Genomic DNA, 19,186 nt, shown 5'->3' on the forward strand with positions numbered 1-19,186 from the left:
AGTTCAAGGTATTGGAACATCAGCATGAGAATATTATGTATATTTAAATATATATAAACACATGAGGCTATCTATGTATTATTTAAATGTGAACAGACATGTAAATTTACATTACCTTTTTGCTCAGCTGCCAACCTCTGCTTAGCCCAAACCACAGTGACTACTGAAACAGTGGCTCAGGTGACTGCTTTGCTCAAGGTCTTGGAGGAAGGGAGGAGCTATGTCCATGACCCCAGAGAAATTCCCACACGGGGAAGGAAGAGCAAGGAGCTCAGCTGAGGTGCTCAGTGACGCCAGGACCAGGCCAGTCAGCGTCAGAGTACAGCTTGAAAGGCTTATAAAGAAGCATTTATAAATTCTCCAGAGTGGATTTTAATCTGGCTGTCGATGTAGTGACTAAAGCTGCAATCCTCAAAAGTATTTAGGTATTTGATTCTCCAGTCAAACCAAACCGTTGAGGGATTGGGCTCCAGTGCAAGGACTTTCTACCTATACGAGCAAGAATAATAGTTTGGGCAAAAGTACCTGCCATGTGGCCCACAGGCCAATTCCCCTGATGGATGTGGTTCCAATAATGGCTTAGATTCTCCATAGGTGGGTGCCAGTTCCTCAGAGCCTGTCTGAAGAGTGTGGGTTTCACACAGCCTTGATGTATGGTAGTCTCTGCCTTTGCCAGCACTGCCATCCCCTTGAGCTCCTGTTGCTGGGGCAAGGCTGAGGCTCTGCAGCACTAGCGAGGGAGCAGGGAGCATTTCTGGGAAGATGGAAAGGTATGGGCAAATGAGGAGAGTAAGGAAAAACCAGTGCAGTTAAGGGACTCAGTTAAAAAGCTGCTATAAGGTAGGCTGGTAGGAACATCTTGGAGGTGGGAAGAGTCACTAAACTACACAGAGAATGGAAACATTCTAATCAGAGGTGGCTATCACCTCATCTAGTCAAATATACTATATGGCTAAAGTTGACATATCCCTGTGGACCATTTCAGCTTCAATCAGTTTTAGAAGGAAGATTTCCTTGGTGAAAAGGAGCTAAGGAGACTGACTGATGCTGTTTAGCTAGTGTTTAGGACATTGGCCACACTTCAAATCCCTATTCTGCCTCATTCAGAATGATCTCAAAAACCTTTGCAAGCAGGAAAAAAAATGAGGCTGGGAGGTGATAGTTTTAAAAGGCTGCATTGGAATGTTTCAAATATGTCAAAACTTTTCTTTTTCCTTTTTTTTTTTTTTTTTTTTTTTTTTTTTTTTTTTTAATGGGAAATTCATCAAACCTGACACTTCCCATGAAGAGTTCTGTCTCCAATGAATCAGTGTATTTGGACACCCCCTGATTCAACCCCCCTCTCAGCACCATTTCAGCCAAATATTCTTGGCTGGTTCTAATTATACAGCCATATATTTTTATATGCACACATAAGCAGTGTGTTCACGTGAAGGCTCAGTAATCACAGATCAGACGGGGAGGAAAGTGTTGATAAGACCTTAGCTGCTCCACAACATAAAAAATTGTCTGAGAACCCTCTTCTCTCCACCTCTTCACCTCACCCTCCCAGGAAAAGCCCAGCAGAAGAGGCAGTGGGCTCTGCAGATGGCAGCCACATGCACTGGCTGGCTGAGTCCCCGTCTTGACATTTCTGCACTTCTCTAGTGCCCTCCTCAGGTTTTGCAGAAGTTCACCTTCCTCTGGATGTGAGGTTCACCTTTCTCTATATGTGAGACTGCATGTGGCCCTGCTGTTCCTCTGCCAAGCATCTAGTACCCTTGAGGGAAGATGAGAATTGGTGCTTTCCACATCTGCTGGGAGGCCAGGGAAATGGAGAAGTCCGGGGAATGCCATATCCTGAGTTATGAAACTCAACATCCACAGCTTCCACACTTCAGGGTGAGCTTACAGCCCTGGAGAAAAGGGTCCCTGTCTTAAGTCCTGGCATTTCCAGTGAGAGCCAAGGGCACTCAGCATCCAACAGGCATCCAGCACCTCTCAGGATCAACCCATATTTCAGGGCTGCTCAACACAGCTGGTAGGAGGCATCACCTGAGCCCAAAGCTGCTGAGAAGGCTCATTGAGGGTTCCTATACCACATGAGATTGACCCTATTAAGGAAGGGGAATAAGGGAAATGGTTTTCTTTGAAAATGATGAAATAGTTAAAATTGAAAGTAAACAGGCCACCCAGCTCTCCCTTTAACCCTCCTACATCAGAAGAGACCAGAGGGCCAGCCAAATCTACCAGTTCTAAGAAATTATAAAAAAAAAAGGACATACACACATTAGGGGGTGGGAAGACCAATCTATTTTCACAAGAATCTGTCCTTGATTAGAGCAGAAACATGGAAGTGGGGGAAAGGACCGATTATTCAACAGAGAGTTCAGAAGAACAAATAAAAAAAAAAAAAAAAAAAAAAAAAAGGCATATTTGTTCAGGGTGTGATAGAGAGACTTCCAAAGAGCATGGAGACAATTGGAAATTAGGTCTATTGAAGCAGAGGCATTTGCTGCTCAGGGTGAGGAATCAAAGGGCAAGTCCCGGGGAGGCGGCAGGGTGGGGTGGCCACCCCCGGCTGGGCAGGGACAGGCAGGCTCCAGCGTGTGACCTCTCATAAAATCCTTCCAGGGGGGCTTTTGCATATTGTGTGGAGCATGGGCTGATTTCCACACACAGAGATTGCTAATGAAGATGTCCTTCAGGAGGCGAGGGGAGGAGAGGGGCAACGAATCCTGCTTGTCTGCCCAGCAGACACTCACCCCCATCGAAGGTGGCATGGATGTGTAACGGAATATGTAAAGGGATGGAAAAAAATGCTGTTGGCGTCAATGCTAGACTATAAAAACAAAAAAAACCCAACTCCATGTGAATTAAATCTGAACTACCTGAACGCTAGAGGCTTGAGAGAAGATCAAGAAACCCCTGGTTTCTTGTTGCAGGCTACACCAGGGCAGCTTCAGAGAGAGCCTCTGGTTAAGAAGCAGTTATCATCTGCCTCAGACTGACCTGGCCAGAGTTTGAACGAGTCTGAACAGAGATTTATTAACCCTCGCAGTCAGAGATCAATAAATAGCTTCCTCTCGAGCAGGCAAACTGCCTGGAATACAAAAACATGCAACGAGCTTGCCACCAATCTGCTTTTTCCACATCCAATAAAAAGACGCTCTAATTCCCCCAAAGACAGCATTTTCTTATTTCTATAGTGTTTTGAAGCCAATTGTAATATTCCCATCTAATTGCAGGGCCCTGGATCCCTGCCATGTAGAGCATGGCTGCTAGCAAAATAATTTGTACACTTCTCCGGGGTCATTTGGAAGCTATCTGTACATACACCCTCCTCATCTCCTCTGCTGAGTGTGTGCTGGTCATTCAGTCTTATCATGCTGCAAAGGGCAAGGTGCACCAGTGAGATTTCTAAGTGCAGGAGAAGAAAGAGTAGATGATGCTCTTCAGGGTCAAAGCTACCCAGTGCCTCATCTCTCCAATTAACTACCCTGCAAGGGAGAGAGATAAGGTTAAAAGCAGGGTGGAAGAAAAGATTTAAATTGCAGTTTGACTTTTTCTTTTTTTTTTAATTGAAACTTCATTGGAAGAAAGGGTGAAGGCTTACTATACAAAAAAACCCAAAATATTTTTCAGGCAAAAGTAAAAGCCAAAAACCACAGGATTAGCATGATCATTCTAGAAATCAAACCACGGATAAATGGAACGTGGGGAAAAGAAAGATGCTCTAACAAACAAGGTGCCACAGGATCTTTTCTATCAGCTTCAGTGAGCAGCTCCACTCGACTTTGAAAAAGTCACGATTATTAGATACACACTGTATTTCAAGATACCCTGGCCATGCCTTTAAACAAAGGGATGAAGCTCCCTGCTTGAGGAGTCCCTGACCTGCAAACCTCTAGAAGTTGGAGTCTCTACTGGAGATAATCTTATGCTTCAAAGCTCCCTTGTGTATTTTCTGTCAGTGATGGGTGATTGTTTGCTGTGTACCTTCACACTGAGTCATCCCTAACTTATTTCCCAATTCTTTCCTACATGTCATTATTCTTATTCATTGACTCCTGTCTCACATAATTCTGTTTACAAATCCTTCTGGCTGTCTCCAAGCATCTTAACACATCTCCATCTCCAAAACATGATATACTCTATTTTAGAAAATTTAAGAGCTCACGCAGGTGGAAACTGTCAGGAATAGCTCCCTGTTACTCACTCTTCAGAGGCTACACAGGGGTGTGACAGCATAAGAAAATCCTTCCTGGTAAAATCAGATCACAGCTTTTGACAGTCAGTGTTTTCAGACATATCCAAGCTGCAGCTAGAGCTTGGCAGGGAAGACTTTCCCTTTCTTATAAAAGTTTTTTAAACTTCAGTTGATGTTCCTCTCCACATCAGAAAGAAAACTGGAAGGAAATCTCAGAAGTGTTCACAGACCATGAGAAAAAAAACCCAACAAAACAACCAAAATATGAAGCAAGGCAAAACAAAAATGGGTAAAGACAAAAATAATTTTGAGATATTTGATTTGGACTTTTCCTTGCTATTTAAAGTCCTTCTCCTACTAAAAACTAAATTTTAAAATAAAATGTTATTTCAATGTAGAAAACCTCCAAACCTCTAATCATTAAAAAAAAATTGGTTTAGAAGACTTGTGACAATTTTGCAAGCTGAAAAATTTGTTAAAACCACCCCATTTACCACAAACAATTACAGTTTGAATATATTTGTCTTTTGTGACAGAAAAAAAAAAGGAAGTGAAATAAAATTTCCAACCCTTTCTAGCAGTGACTTCATGTTTTTGTAACACTTTTCAAGGTGAGAGATGCACCAAAATAAAATTCTGACTTTGCCCAGCCCCTGAAACTGCTTGGAGCCAAGGACATTGTCAAAGAAACTGGTGGATCCAAGAGTGTTGATGGGAGAAAGACAGAGGGTCTGAACTGAACAAAAACACTTGTGCCGGTAAGTGAGGTTTGCCCCTTCTTTCCTGGCTGATCATGCTGCAGAACACATCCATCAAGGGGCTGAGGCATAGAGCCAGGAGCCAAAAGTGGCCAGGTGACCTTGAACAAGCATCAAATTCAGCAGGGGCTCACAGGACTGCAAGGGAGCCAGGAGAGGTGCTACTTGACTTGATGCCGGCCACGGAGGATAAGTAATGCTGCTGCTTTCCAGCAACCCCCACCCGTTTTTCCAGTAGCTTTTCATCCACGCTCAGTTCTCAACTGTACATCTGACTCTTCGTAAATTCCAAAATTGATCCATTCAGGGCATAAGGGTTGAGGGAAAGAAAAGGGTCAGCAGATAGCAGGCAAGCCAGCTGCTGTGTTTATGTAGGGGTGAGGTTGCCAAATAGCTGCTGAGGGATGGGACAGTGGTGTGGCAGTCATTTTTCCTTCAGCAGAGCTGGCACACAGAGACAGAACATATCCAGACTTGCACTTGAGAGCTTCCAGGATTCATTGGCCCTGACATCTTCTGCCAGAAATAGAGAGACATTCTGGAAACCACATCCCTGTCAAAAGGCCATTAGTGTACCACCTTGGCTCTGCAATGTGGCTCTGCTCCTTTCTGCTGCCCTCTCCTGTGCCAGACACCTATCCCATCTCCTGGCAACTGCTCAGGAGGCATCCGTGAACCTTCTCATCCACAACCAAGAGTGACTGTGATCAAAGCAACAATTAGGGAAAGACTTTTTCAGGCTGGTCTGAAAGTTCAGGTTTTGTGATGGTAACAACTCCTTAGGCCATTACAAATAATCAGCATGTTTTGCTTGCACAGCTCCTATTTACACTACTGGGAAAAGTAGTTCTTTGTTGAGCACACAATATACACCTGGTAAAAACCTTTAGGGGGAGTGATAGAGAACTCATTCAACTGCCAACCCCGCAGGAGGTAAAACTGCATGGAAAAGAAAATGTCTGAGAGACACTGACACTAAATTTTCTGAAGTCATTTTGCATGCTACTCACTCAGTGGCGACTACAATGAAAAACAGGGAAGTGCCCAATTCTCACAAGAACATGACTGCTACATTACATATGACCAAATGTCCAAGCAGTGCAGTATTTTGGATGTGACAGTAACTGGTAACAGGTATTCAGGGATGAATGTAAAGAGCAGGGCATGGACAGATATTTAGCTTCTAGGAAACAGCAGTATAGAGACCAAACAAAATGGGTGTCTGTGTCCCTTAGAGATTCCAGGGCACATGAGGGAACCTCCTTCTACCCTGCAAATTAAAAAAAAAAAAAAAAAAAAAAAAAAAATCACTGGGGGAATGTGCCCAGTGGAAGTGAAGAAAACATTATAAATGTCTTGGAGTCTGCCTCCCACTAACCACAGGGCAAGACATTTCATCTAGCCTGTGCCTGAGTTCCCACCGTGACATAGAGATGTTGCATCACTGTAGGATGGAGAAAATGAAACCACATCATGACTGACAAATCCTGAGGTGTGAGGGATGAGGACCAGACGGGACCACTCCTGATGGGTAGGCTGTACAGGCATTCCCTTTCAGCCACTTTCCCTTTGGCATCTGGATTTTAGTCCCAGTGTCATGGAAGCATTGCAAAGACATTGTTCATTACACAAATAACTCCCGAGTGCCATTCATTGTACATGATTTCCTTTCCCTTACTCACTATTTCTTCTTTTTAAGAAAGATAAAAACAACTGCCCTTGTCCAGGCAAGAGAATACCAGACTTTCAGCATCCAGTCAAAAGAGTGAATCATGTTAGGACTCAAGTTGGTATTAATCTGGGGCTAAAACTTGTCTGAAGGAATGATTCAACTGAATGTTGCACAGGGGTAAATTCAGGAAGTTCCTCAAAGCACCTGAGCACGTAGAGGGAAAAGACACCTAATAAATGGCCCCCCATAAACATATCACTGGGCTGTAACATCAGACGTGATTAAATGGCACAAGAGCCTGAGCTTTCCCTACCCAGCTCTTACAGGGTAACAAGCGTTAGGTGTGCTGCAGATGAGAAAACAGGATTTTTCTTCCTCCCAGCTCAATAAAACCAGGGTTTATATACACAACATACCAGACTTGACCATCTTATACTTAAATGTAACACCCAGAGCATATGAAGAGAGCCCCAAGCTCTGCCCCAAGTTGCTTATAAGCTGAATAAGTAAGACAGGCAAAGGGAGAAGTGTTTCTAAGTGAGGAGCTGAAGCATACATAGGGCTTCAGTGCTTTCAGCAAAGTCCAAGGGAGATTTGGGGGACCCACACCCAGTCTCTCACTGCCGTAATGGGAGCACTGGTCACTCACCATACCAGCACCAGGTTCTCTGTAGCCATATACTGACAGCATCTCTGCAGGTGCTGCTGGATCTACAGACCCCTATTAGCCCTTTCTCTTTGTGGGAAAGCATTCTGACTACATAAATGTATTTATTTGCTCTTGATGCTGGAAGTTGAGCTGTTAGGACCTTGCTGATAGATGGGGAGGGATCATAAGCCCTGAAGAACCAAACTGTTTTCTAAATTGTAACCTATTTGTGTCACTGCTGGACCCCTCTTCCCCAAAAGGAAAAGGGGCACTAGATTAAATTCATCCAGGTATTAAAGGAATCCCAGCTCTGCTATAGATAATACCAAGCATCACTTTCCAGTTTTAGGTAGACTATTCTAAGCGCTCCCAAAGCAGCGTGCCTCAACACCCCAAAATGCATCCTCTCTGCTGAGCATGCCAAGGTTAGCAAGCCAACCTTGTGGTGACTGTGCAGGGGAGGACCCGAGCCAAGCCCCCAGACAATAGGTTCTCTGTCTGAAACTACTCTGGCACTCAAGATCTGCCTTTGTTGAAGAGGTTGTGGACAATCATAGTATATTTGGCTCAATACAGAGGAATTAAAAAGGAGTCTGAAAGTTGTTATAGATAAGGTCAGACATTCTAGGGAGGTGTTCCTGGCTTTAGAGTCTCTGAACTTAAAGGAAGTGGCTATGAAGAAATTTAAGAGAACCCCCTGCTGCCTGTTCCAACTCTCATGATGGGATATGCTTTGACAAAGACAATATTAATCTGTACTGGATGCTTTCATGTGCCTTGTTTCTTGAATTTTCCCTCAGATTTGGTCTATACAAGCAAATATAGCAGCAATTCTCAAAGAGGGAAGAGTTAATATTATTTTGACAATGCACCAATATTTCCCACTTTTCAGAAGTTTAAATTCACATTAATTTTTCACATAGTGCTGAGGATCAATCCTCTATGCATTCTGGAACAATACGAGACACCATTAGGCAATGTTAACTTTGTGCTGAAGTTTTTTGGCATAAGGTGCTGTATGCTTTAATTTATTTGCAAATCAAAAGCCAATGCTTTGCACACTTCAATGAAAAGCCAGAGGCAGCCTGCCCCACTGGAAAGGTCACCAGATTAGGACTCAAGGGAACTCTTCGAAGTTTTGCCACTGATTTACTGTTCAATCTTGGCCAAGTAATCTCTTTCCTTTGTGCCTCTAGTTTTCCTCCCATTCTTTGTGTTTTCTATTCAGGCTGCAGCTCTTTAGAGCAGGAACAGCTCTCTCATTTCGTGCTGGTCCTGTGTCTCAGAGCAGGCCCCCCTCTCCTAGCTGAAGAATTCCTACTAGATCCTACCACAACACAAAGAGTTCAGAGCCTAAACAGTTCAAAAGAGTTTGGCTTTCAATTGACAGGATCTTCAGTCTCTCTCACTTGCTTCCTTAACACAAAGCTTTTCAGAAGAGGTACCAGCCACCTACTGAGTGAGTAAATTCCCAGTCAAAGGGTTAAAATAACAAACTTCATTGAATAAAGAAGAGAAAGGTGTTTAAGAGGAACTCAGATCATATGGTAAACTAGGTATTAGTTAATCAATAGTACTCAAAGGTGAAGGCCATATGGAGGAGCCAGAAATCATTGCACAAGTTAAGCAAAGTTTAGCAAGCCTGATTAAGCAAAGCGTTAACTATTTTCTGTGAAAAGTTCCACCTTTCCTCTAACCTAGCTCTGGTAATATAGATCAATCTTCTCTGGGACTGACTCATGCACTAAAGGCTTCAGTGGAAGTTTTGAGACCAATCCATGGACAATACTTCTTTATTGTCCAGACAGTTCATATACTGCATATTACATATAATTCTCCTATTCACTGGACTCTCGATCCAAACTCTTCTGGTAAAAGGGCTTGTGGGCAGTTTACTTTCTGTCCAATGACTTCATTGCAAAGGATTTTTCTTCTCTGTTGAGCTTGCCATGTGCAAGCTTTCCTTCCTCTTGTTTCCCTCCTCTTGTTTCCCAGTTTCTGGAAATAATTTGTGGTTTGGAAATGGAAATGCCCTTGTAGGCTTCAAACTGCTTAAAGCCTGCCATACCAGATGAGTTCATTGGATCCATCTAATCTGCTCTCCTCTTGCCATCCATGACCAATACCTGTTGCTTCAGAGGCCAGCATGACTGCACAGTAGCTACAGGACACTTCAGCTTTAGACAGAGTCCTTTCTCTGTGAAGAGCTGACAAAGCATCCTTCCCACTTCCACCCTGGAATGCCTCAGGTTTTCTGAGAGGGTTTCTCAAGGCATCAGCGAAAGGGCAGAGACCCCCCACAAGGATAAAGAGACTTAAGGGGGACAAAGTACATTGGCACATATCAAAAAAGGGCTTCGCAAAAACGTAGCACAACAAACACAGATCAACCCCTTCCAGGACTGGCTTGGCTCGCTTCCCCTGTTCAAAGAAATTGGCAAGCAAATCTTTATTGTAAGAGACAGAACAGAAGCTGGAGGGGAGGTACTGAAATCTGGGGATAATTCACAAAATCCTGGCCTGTGGTGTAGAGGGAAGCTAGTGTTATGTATCTATCATTTGTATTTCTTTTGTTACTGCTGCTAGATTTAAGCAGATATAAGCAACCTAACAACGATCACATCTCATTTTCAGCTAACATGTTTCCTGACTGCTTTTAAACTAACAGGAAGCAGGTATAAGCTAGGACAGACAATTTTTGGCTTGCTCATTCATGTCAAGGTCATCTTGTGCTTCACAGATATCCTACACATTGCAGCGGGATTACTTTTTCAATTAAGTATAATTTAGTAAGACAAAGATATCAGTTTTTGTCTCTTAAAAGTCTGCCATTTAGCCCAAAGAGCACAACCATGGTTGTCCAAGCCTGGCGACACCATAGGCTCGTGCCTGGTCTTCTCCCATGGCCTACAAGGAGTGTCAAAGCCACAAAGGTGGACTTGGCTCTCTGTCCCTGAAGATGTGGCAGAGAACCGTCAGGAAGACCACCTGTACTCACCTCAGTCCGAGCTGGGCTTGCCTCCAGGCTCGCAGTGGGGGCACAGAACCAAGGGCACCACTCTGGGGAAGAGGGAAACTTCAACCAGGAGTCATGTGCTAGGGGAAATGGTGGGATGCGTGGTGTTACATTGCCACCTTGTGGAGAGCTCCCACTGGAGACCAGTGGGGAAAGATGGCCGACTGGCAAGCTGTGGGCTGCCAGAACGTCTCCCCATCGCTGTGTGCCCATGGCTGGCCACGCACTTGGGCCCTTGCTGTGACCAAATGGGCCACTACATGTTGCAGTTATTCCTCCTCCAAGGGGTGAAGCACAGGAGCACCATGCAAGGTCTGGAGGTCCTATGCATGGGCAACATCATCCCGTTGCTCCAGTGAATAGGTTTGCAGCTTTGGTATTAAAGTTTTGTATAGACGTTGCCAATGCGAACCAAGGGTCTGGTCCTAACTCAGCCTGCAGGGGTAGGAGTCTGTTATCATAGTTGCCGATAACTCTTGCAGTGCCGTGATCCACAAAAGAAGAGTGTAGCTGTGCTCTGTGAGTCCAAGCCCCCACAAGTTCAAGGAGAGAATGAAGGAAAATGTATTTCCTTTCATTAAGTGCAGAAGGAGCCTCTGGTGGCAATGCTTTTTATATTAGTGGTGTCCCCAGAGAGGTTCAAACACATAAACCCACAACATGCTCCTCCTGTTTGTGTGATGGAGTACTGTGTTGACAGACTGGAAGAGAATTACTGACAAATGCTACCATGTGGACTCTCACAGTGATGCCATGTATTGATTTCCATCTGGTGATGATGTGCACTTTTGCGATTGCATTGACACTGTTCTCCCTCTTAAGAATCTGCAGACTGAGTTTTTGAGTGAAAAGAATTAGCATTGTTTATTATTTACTCAGTACTAGAGGAGGTCTGCAACTTTATGGGCCCTTACAATTACAATGAGGAAAAAAAAAAAATCACAGGTCCCTGCCCCAAAGCCTTTAGCAAGAAGAATTAAACATGAGAGAGAGAGGCAAGCAAATCCTGGGAAGATGGGTTCCAAGAGCAATAACACATGACACATAGATAACTCCTTATTGCCTGTGCATCAATTTGAAGAACAGTAATGGCTCTACATGAGGCAAAATACATCCAGCACTGATTAGAGGGAGCAAGCTGCCCTCCCAGGTTGTCCTCTGCCAACACATCCTGCACTAAGTATCTGGAAGTAAATAAGAAAATCCCTCAGCTTTGGGAATTGTGGTAGATCACACAAGCGTGGGCTGAACTTTTCAAGACCTTGAGAGAGGAACAGTCTTTGATTTCAAGGAAATATGATACCTCCTCAAAGAAAGGGTCACATTCTTTGAAATGCAAGATATGGACAACTGAGGAGATTTTGGCCAACAACAACAGGACATGAATGCCAACATGTCCTGAGGGGAATAAAGGCAGTAAATTTGAGTTCCAGAGGTTTGCCATGGGACTTTTGCTAAACCCCCTTTGCCAGCAAATTCAATGTCTCTTAGAAACAGACCTACAGAGGTGTGAAAATGTGCTGGTACTCACGAGAAGCACAGGCTATCACCTTTCTTTGAACAAAGATTTGTCTTGGTAAAGGCAATGGCATTAGTAGAGAATATTTGTTTTGCTCCAAGGCCTGTAATTTGATATCTCTCAAGACCTTAGTTAGGACACAAATACTTTGCAGCATATGGAAATAGTAAGGCATGTACTAGACCTACCAACACGTGTTTCAGTGACAGCTTTCAACATATTGTTATTAACTGGGAAGCATTATTGTAAATAGGACCACTATTAGCAAGATGCTTTTGAAAACTGCTTATTAGTCCAATAAGGTTTAGCATTTTCAATAACAACCTAGGTGACACAGAATCTCTGATAGTGGGGTTTGCAGGTAGTATACAAATTACTGAGATAATTGTAAAGAAGAAAGAGAACAGGCTGGGTTGGAGAGGAGGGTACAAGAAGTATCTGCTTAAATTATCACAATGCAACATGTGCACTTACTAGAGGTGAGCAAAACTTATCACACCTGGCAATAAAGGCTGAGATTCAACTCCAGCCATCTCCTATCCCTAAAAGGCATTTAAAGTAAGAGTACAGTTGCCCTAAGCTTCCTCTATAATCATTGAATTGAAGATGGCACCTCCAGCAGGAAAATCTGACTGAAGTTTGAAGGGTTGAAGCCAAGACCCTGTGTTTAGAGTGAAAAATCTGTCTTGCAAATCTGTGCATAAAGAGCATCAAAATTAACCACCTCAGCATGAGATCTCAGTGCAGTGTTTGGTGACTAATATGATAAACAGGTGTAAAAAAAAGGCTTTACCAAGTAGAAAGAGAGAAGTGGTTTTGTTCCTGAGCTGGCCACTATTAAACTCATTAGAAGAATTCTGTCTTCAGTCTTGGCATCCCCAGTTCAGAAAGGATATGAACATCTCAGCATTCAAGTAAAGCCACAATAATGACCTTTCAAGAGAAAACAAGTCTTGCAGTGCTATGAGTATAAGCCTTTAATCTGCTGCAATTAGTCAAAATGTGACTTGATATTTTTTATATGTAGGTGCTTTTGCATGGAAAAGATGCCTTACACACTTTTCGTCTTTCACCAATAGGCACAAAAAGATTCAGAGAGAATTCAGGCCGATGTTAAAAAAATGCAACTGTAAAGCAGGATACAATTTCCTCAATGTGTGGGTAGTTAATACTAGACATGTAATGAAATCACAAAACATTTGGAGTTTGTCAGACACAAACTGACATTTTAGCACTTTGGCACACAGGATTACATGGGAGTGCTTAGGTTTAAAAGCATGTGCTTGGACAGTTACTGCAGAGCAGCTGATTCATGGTAACTCATCCGCTAAAGTTAACCTGTTCTTAGATCAATATATTACATAAAATATTCACTCTACAGCAGCTCCTAAAAAACCATTTTGCAACCTAACTATACCTGAGAAGAAAACCACAGAGATTCACCAAAGTCTATTCTCACCTGGGGATCAAAGAAAAAGAAGCCTACACTAAAAATAATGGTATATTAAGAAGAGGAGAAAAATCAAGCTGCACATCTTTATGTCAAAGCACTAAAAGAACATATGAAGGATGAGGGTGGACAGCTCCGTTACTCCAGGCTCAGTCTTCTGCACCACAGAAGCTCTACATTCTTCTGAAAACCTCAAACTTCACTTTGTGATTTAGATATCCTCATAAACACTAAAATAATGTCAGCCTGAAGAAGCAGCTCTGACGGATGGGATCTTTCCTTTGTTAGAGACAGTGGTCTAGCAAAACCTAAAGGCATTTATTTCAATGGCAGTTGGTGCATCCTTACAATTACCCCAGCAACAAATGCCAGTATTACATGCTTCCCTCTGTTCTTGGGCTGCTTCTTAAGCCCCCCACCACCACTCAAGCCCTACAAACCCTTCCTATTCTCTTCCTCCATGGCTGAGCCTCCAGCTTTATTTTGGATAATCTCAACTAAACAGTTCCACATTCACTACACATAAATCTGTGCAAGTTGATCATGCAGGGACAACATAAAATAAATGGAATTCAATACCAACATGACACAGAAGAGATTGTACTTGAGTGTATTATTCATTTCCATATTTAATTCATTATGTTGCTTCTTCTTCTTCTTCTTTTTTTCCCTTTCCCCCCCACTTCAATTTATACGGAGCTGCAACACATTTTCCAGCCTGCTGTGCTGGAATGCTGCAGTGTCAAGGGACTTTGCAGTCAAATGTAAGACCTTGTTGTTGTATTGTGCACTGGGCCTTCGTCCTCAGGAAACCGACAGCTCCAAGTTAGATAACAACTGGTAAATCATCATCTCTGTTAAGTGTTTGCAAAGACAGGTAGGGGGGCAGGAAGAAGGAGCTTTCTTTAGAGTAGAAAAAGAAAGAAACATCTCTCTTAAGGGATTAAGAAGTTCTCTGACCATCCATCTTTTAAGTTGCCTCCTAAATCTTTGTTTTTTCTGATACCAGTATTTCTTGACTTTTTTTTTTTTTTTTTAGTTGGGAGAAGATATCTGTCTGAGGCCTCTCAGCAGGGTGGGAAGGGCAGAGGAGATGTGAATCAGAAAGAGGAAAGGATACTTTTCCAGGGGAGTGAGGGGGAAGAAATCCAGAAGCCAATTTGCTTTTGTACTTCAGCAATGATCATTCATTATTCTCTAAGGGTTAACCTTGCCTGGAAAGCCCATGGGAGGAAGTGTACACTGGTTGGTTGCAGGGACCGGATAGAATGACTTAATAGAACATGTTTTCTTTTCTAGCCCTGATTCCCATGATTTTGTAATAAGCCAACCTTGAATCAGCTCACAAAATTTCCCTTCCGTATTCTCTAACACTTCTCTAAATTCACCCTCGTGCTTCTGGAATGACCTGAAATTTCACATTCTCCCCCAACATGCAGAGAAAGCTGCTGACTTCACTCCCCTTCCTAGGAGACAATGCTGTGCCTCTCACACCTCTGCTTCAGCCCTGAGCAGTTTCTACCTCAACCCAGCTGATGTTCCATATGAGCACTGGTAACTCTTTTTTCTTACTTTTGTTCATCTGTGTATGAAGTAATACAATCCCATGGTGGCATGTTGATGCATGTAGAAGAGAAAAACAAAATACTTAATCCTAGCCAGATGAAAGGAAGGGAAAAAACAAAACAATAATCATGAGTTCCTCCACACTCCTGCTTGGTAAATTTTCCTTCTGAAGCCAGCTGTTTGACAGATGGCTTTAAAAGTGAAGTTGTGTTCACTACTCTTAGATAGGCTGATGGTCTCATTCTGTTTGTTCTTTTTTGGCTTGGAAAACTGCAGAGACAACTGGATGGAGGTCACTGTTCTTCAGGTTCACAACTTTGTTGTACAGCAAAAATCCCACTGCACTGACATGGGGTGTACTGAGGATAGAACTGGCTAGATCTGAAAGTAAATTAGGATGGAGAGGAGAGGCAAGTCTGCACAGGGTTTTTTCAATTGCCTTTCCTGCTCTTGCAATATCCACAAGCTTCACTTTTGTTTGGTGGGAGTTCTGTGAGAACAAAGATTTCTGTCACCCTCAAAAAATGATGTTATTCTGTTGAGATCAGCTAGGTTGTAGGTTTTTTCCCAGTATCTCTAATTTCTCTTCATACCTCCTCCAGCCCCCACCCCATTTCCTGTCATATAGAAGAGAGAATTTCTAAATCTCCAAACATTTTTCAAGCCAGCAAATCTAGTTATAGGTTAATAAAGTTACCATACTTTATTTCAATAATTCCAGGATGTTCTGCTTTGGTCTTGGAACTTAAACTCAGCACAGCCCCAGACAGTGTCATACTCTGTTCTCTGCCCCTTCCGTTACTTCCATGGAGTTGGTCAGGCTCCTTACCCTCTTCATGGCCTCCTCCCATTCCTAAAAGTCCTCCTAGCAGCTCTATTTCTTAAGGAAACTCTGAACTGTCTTTCTCCACACCTTCCCTTGACCTCCTCCTCCTCAACAGATCCCTACAATTCTGGCTGAAGGGACAGTTAAGCCTAACCATCCATAATTCCAGGACAGAGCTGCCTGCTCCTTCCTGCCCTTGGAGGCTCCCTGTGCCAGTGTCTGTGGTTCACCTGAGGAGACCACCAGCTACTCAAGGTAGGAACATCAACTTCATATGTATTCTCAACACACCATGAAGGTGCAAGGGGCTGGCCCTAGGCGTAAGAATCCTGTAGATTCATGTTTCTGCTGACCACGGTGAGGTGAACCAGCACCTGGGTAACAGTAAAAGAAGGGGAGCAAGAAGAGAGAAGGTGACTATATCCCTGGGTTTGGCTTATCTCTTCAACCTGCCATTCATTCCTGAACAAGCATCTTTCTGAATCTGATGCATCTTCTCCAGCTTTCTAGTCTTTTCAGGGCAAGGACAATTATTTTATGTTTGCATGTCATCTGTGTTACCCAAAAGGCAGTTCTGGGTCAGTAAACATCATTGTAGGACTAGCACTCATTAGGGAGACAGAAGGGACAGAGAGCAGGAGAGGGGAGAAAAATGGCACAGACAGTGAGTGTCTGTGGGATTAAGAACAGACAAGGCTGGAGAATAATGGAAAAGGCATGGTGGAAAACTCTGTTAGCACAGCCTGAACAGGTCTGTTTGCACAGTGTCATACAGGGACAGATAAGAACTGCTGTGTGGCAAGCCAACAGCATTCACTGCCCTCCAAGGAAAGACAACACCTGGTATGATGGAAGACTACAGATCTGACACCCCTCTGGCTTTCACTGCACACAGGACTTCATAAACTTCATAATAAATTAGAAATATATTTCTAATTTATTGGCCACTGGAATCAAGAAGACACTAAAGTAAGCCACCCCACACGCACACATTTTTATTGCATTTCCATACTCTAGTTCCAGAAGTCTCTCATAATTATGGGGAAAGAAACTGCAAATCTCTTCAAGAATATTATATGACAGTCACAGAGTTATGACACAAGACATGCTCCTAGATGGCACTTATCACACTTCTAAACTCATCCTCAATAGTAATAAACAACCTATTTTCTTGTGTGCTCTGACAGAGCAAACACAGAGCAACCCTGATCAATGAATCCTGGTTTTCCTTCAGCTGACCCACATACAGTTTACTGGATGAAAGTCTATTGCAAAGTAATGCAAAAGTTACATGGGATCAGCTGTGCTTAAAAGCTTTGTGAAAGAAGTGTATTTTCCAGGAAATGCCTGAGATTAGGTTGGCTGGTTGGAGCATGGTGTTAGTAATGCCAAGGTTGCAGGTTCGATCCCCATATGGGCCATTCACTTAAGAGTTGGACTCAATGATCCTTGTGGGTCCCTTCCAACTCGGAATGTTCTGTGATTCTGAAAGGTGAGATGGAGGTTATCTAGCGTGCAAAGGATTTGCTCCAAAGCCCACTGAAGCTGCTGGAAGGACTTAGGTTGATTCCAACAGTCTTTGAATCAGAACCAAGGGGGAAGAACTGGCACCAGGCATGGAGGGTAACATAAAAGAAGGCACAGAAAGTAAAATCCAAATTTATATACAGCAGGAGAAGTCATATCCATACTGCAAATTGTTAAAAGATACTGTTATGGATCTGTTGTATAAATGGCCTACAGTGGTGAAATGTCCCAGATCCAAACCTTGTCCATCACAGTGACATTAGAAGCACATGTTCTTCAATCAGGAAATAAGAAACTACGCCTCATAAGAAGGAAAATCATCTCCTGTGTCTATGAGATGGTGTCTCTGCTGAGATAGCCAGTGTACACCAGCTGTTATGTTTTTCATCTGTTGTACTACACTGACATCAGATGCCAACAGCTGCAGCTCATCGGCCTACGGTTGTTTCTGATGAAGTGCTTTCCAGATCAGAATATGCCAATCCATCAAACCCAAGACTTTTGATGGGGCGAGAGAGTTCAACCAACTCCCTCCCTCCAGTTTTAAATTCCATTTTTGTTTTTAAAATTAAACCACCAGTAATAAAAGAATAAAACACAAAGCAGAAGTCAATATTGAAATCAAATGTTTTAGCTGATGTTAGAGGAAAAGGATTCAGAACTTGGGTTTTCATTTTGCAAAAGTTTTCAGAATTCTGGCTGTTGGCCCAAGTTTTAAACCCAGGTTCGGTTAAAAAAAAAATCCTGAAAATGTTCACAAGATAGGAAAGCCATTTCCTGCCAGCTCTATATTGGCTTACAGTTCTGACGCATGCAAGCTGGATTTGAATTAGCAGATTAGGCCCAGATCCAAAAAGGGACCTAGGTACATAAAGTGGGACTGAGGTATGCGAGGCCCAGACAAAGGTCCTCCTCAGTCCCTGGAAACCACTGAGTTTTCAAAATTAGTAATTGTGCTTTGGAGAATGCCTGAAAGCACCTCAGCTTTGACATGTGGTTCCATGCCCACCTCCCCTTCTCAGCTTCACCCACACCTCCCCAGGATCTCCTGGAGCATGGCTACAAAAGCCAGAGCCCTTCAAACATGCAACAGCAACTCCACTTTCTTCCAAAACACAAACAGAGGAAGAGGTGGTACCACCTTATCATACAATGGCTCAGCGTTTGGAGCACACACCCAAGGCAGAGCTGGTTTTCCCCAGCTCATGAGGACTCAGCCCTGCACTGCAGAGGGTGCCCTGGCCAGAGCCCTCCTTCTTCTTCCCCCTGCACTTCAGTTGCATGCAAAAAAAGAAGAAAAAAAAGATCTTGGCCCTGGTTTCCTCCGTCAAGTTTTGTATAAATACCTGGTTTTGCTACTTTCAATGTGTGAATATATAAAACATTCTGAGGAAAACATGCCTAAAATCCATGTGCTTTCTCTTTAAGAGAGTCTTTTGGATTTAAGGCATCCCCCTGTCCTCAGCATTGCCTTTTCCTATCTCAGGCATCTCCACAATCAGCACTGGCCTCTTTCCTCTTTCCCCACATTTTGTGGGTCAGGATGAGGCTCTGTGGTTCTCACCCCTTGCACTCGATGGCCCACACAGGGTCGGTTCAGCTCTATCACTTGGTGGGAGGACACAGCCTGCTCTCAGGCCTCAGAGGAGTGCAGCCCCACTGTGCTGTTATTCCAGCCTGTGCATTACAGAGCAGGGAATTAGGCTTTCTTGTTTACATTTTCTCTTTTCTCTTTCACTCCCTCCTTTTTTCCCCCCTTCTTAATAAAGAATGTTTTTAAAAACAAGTGCCTGCATTTGAGCTCCTGCGAACTCTAGTTTCCTTGGAGAAATGTTTGTCCTCTTTAACTTAAAGAATTCCTGAAACATATAGGAAAGGAATTTCATAAACTGCTCATTGAAAAACATTCCATACATTCCCCTCTCATCCAGAGACACCCGTGTGTGGTCTCCGACAAGGTCAGGTTTGGGGCTACGTAACGGGGACAAAGATTCCAGCGCTCGGAAAACAAGAG

This window comes from Sylvia atricapilla, chromosome 6 (genome assembly GCF_009819655.1).
Source record: "Sylvia atricapilla isolate bSylAtr1 chromosome 6, bSylAtr1.pri, whole genome shotgun sequence".
In the NCBI taxonomy this organism is placed as follows: domain Eukaryota; kingdom Metazoa; phylum Chordata; class Aves; order Passeriformes; family Sylviidae; genus Sylvia; species Sylvia atricapilla.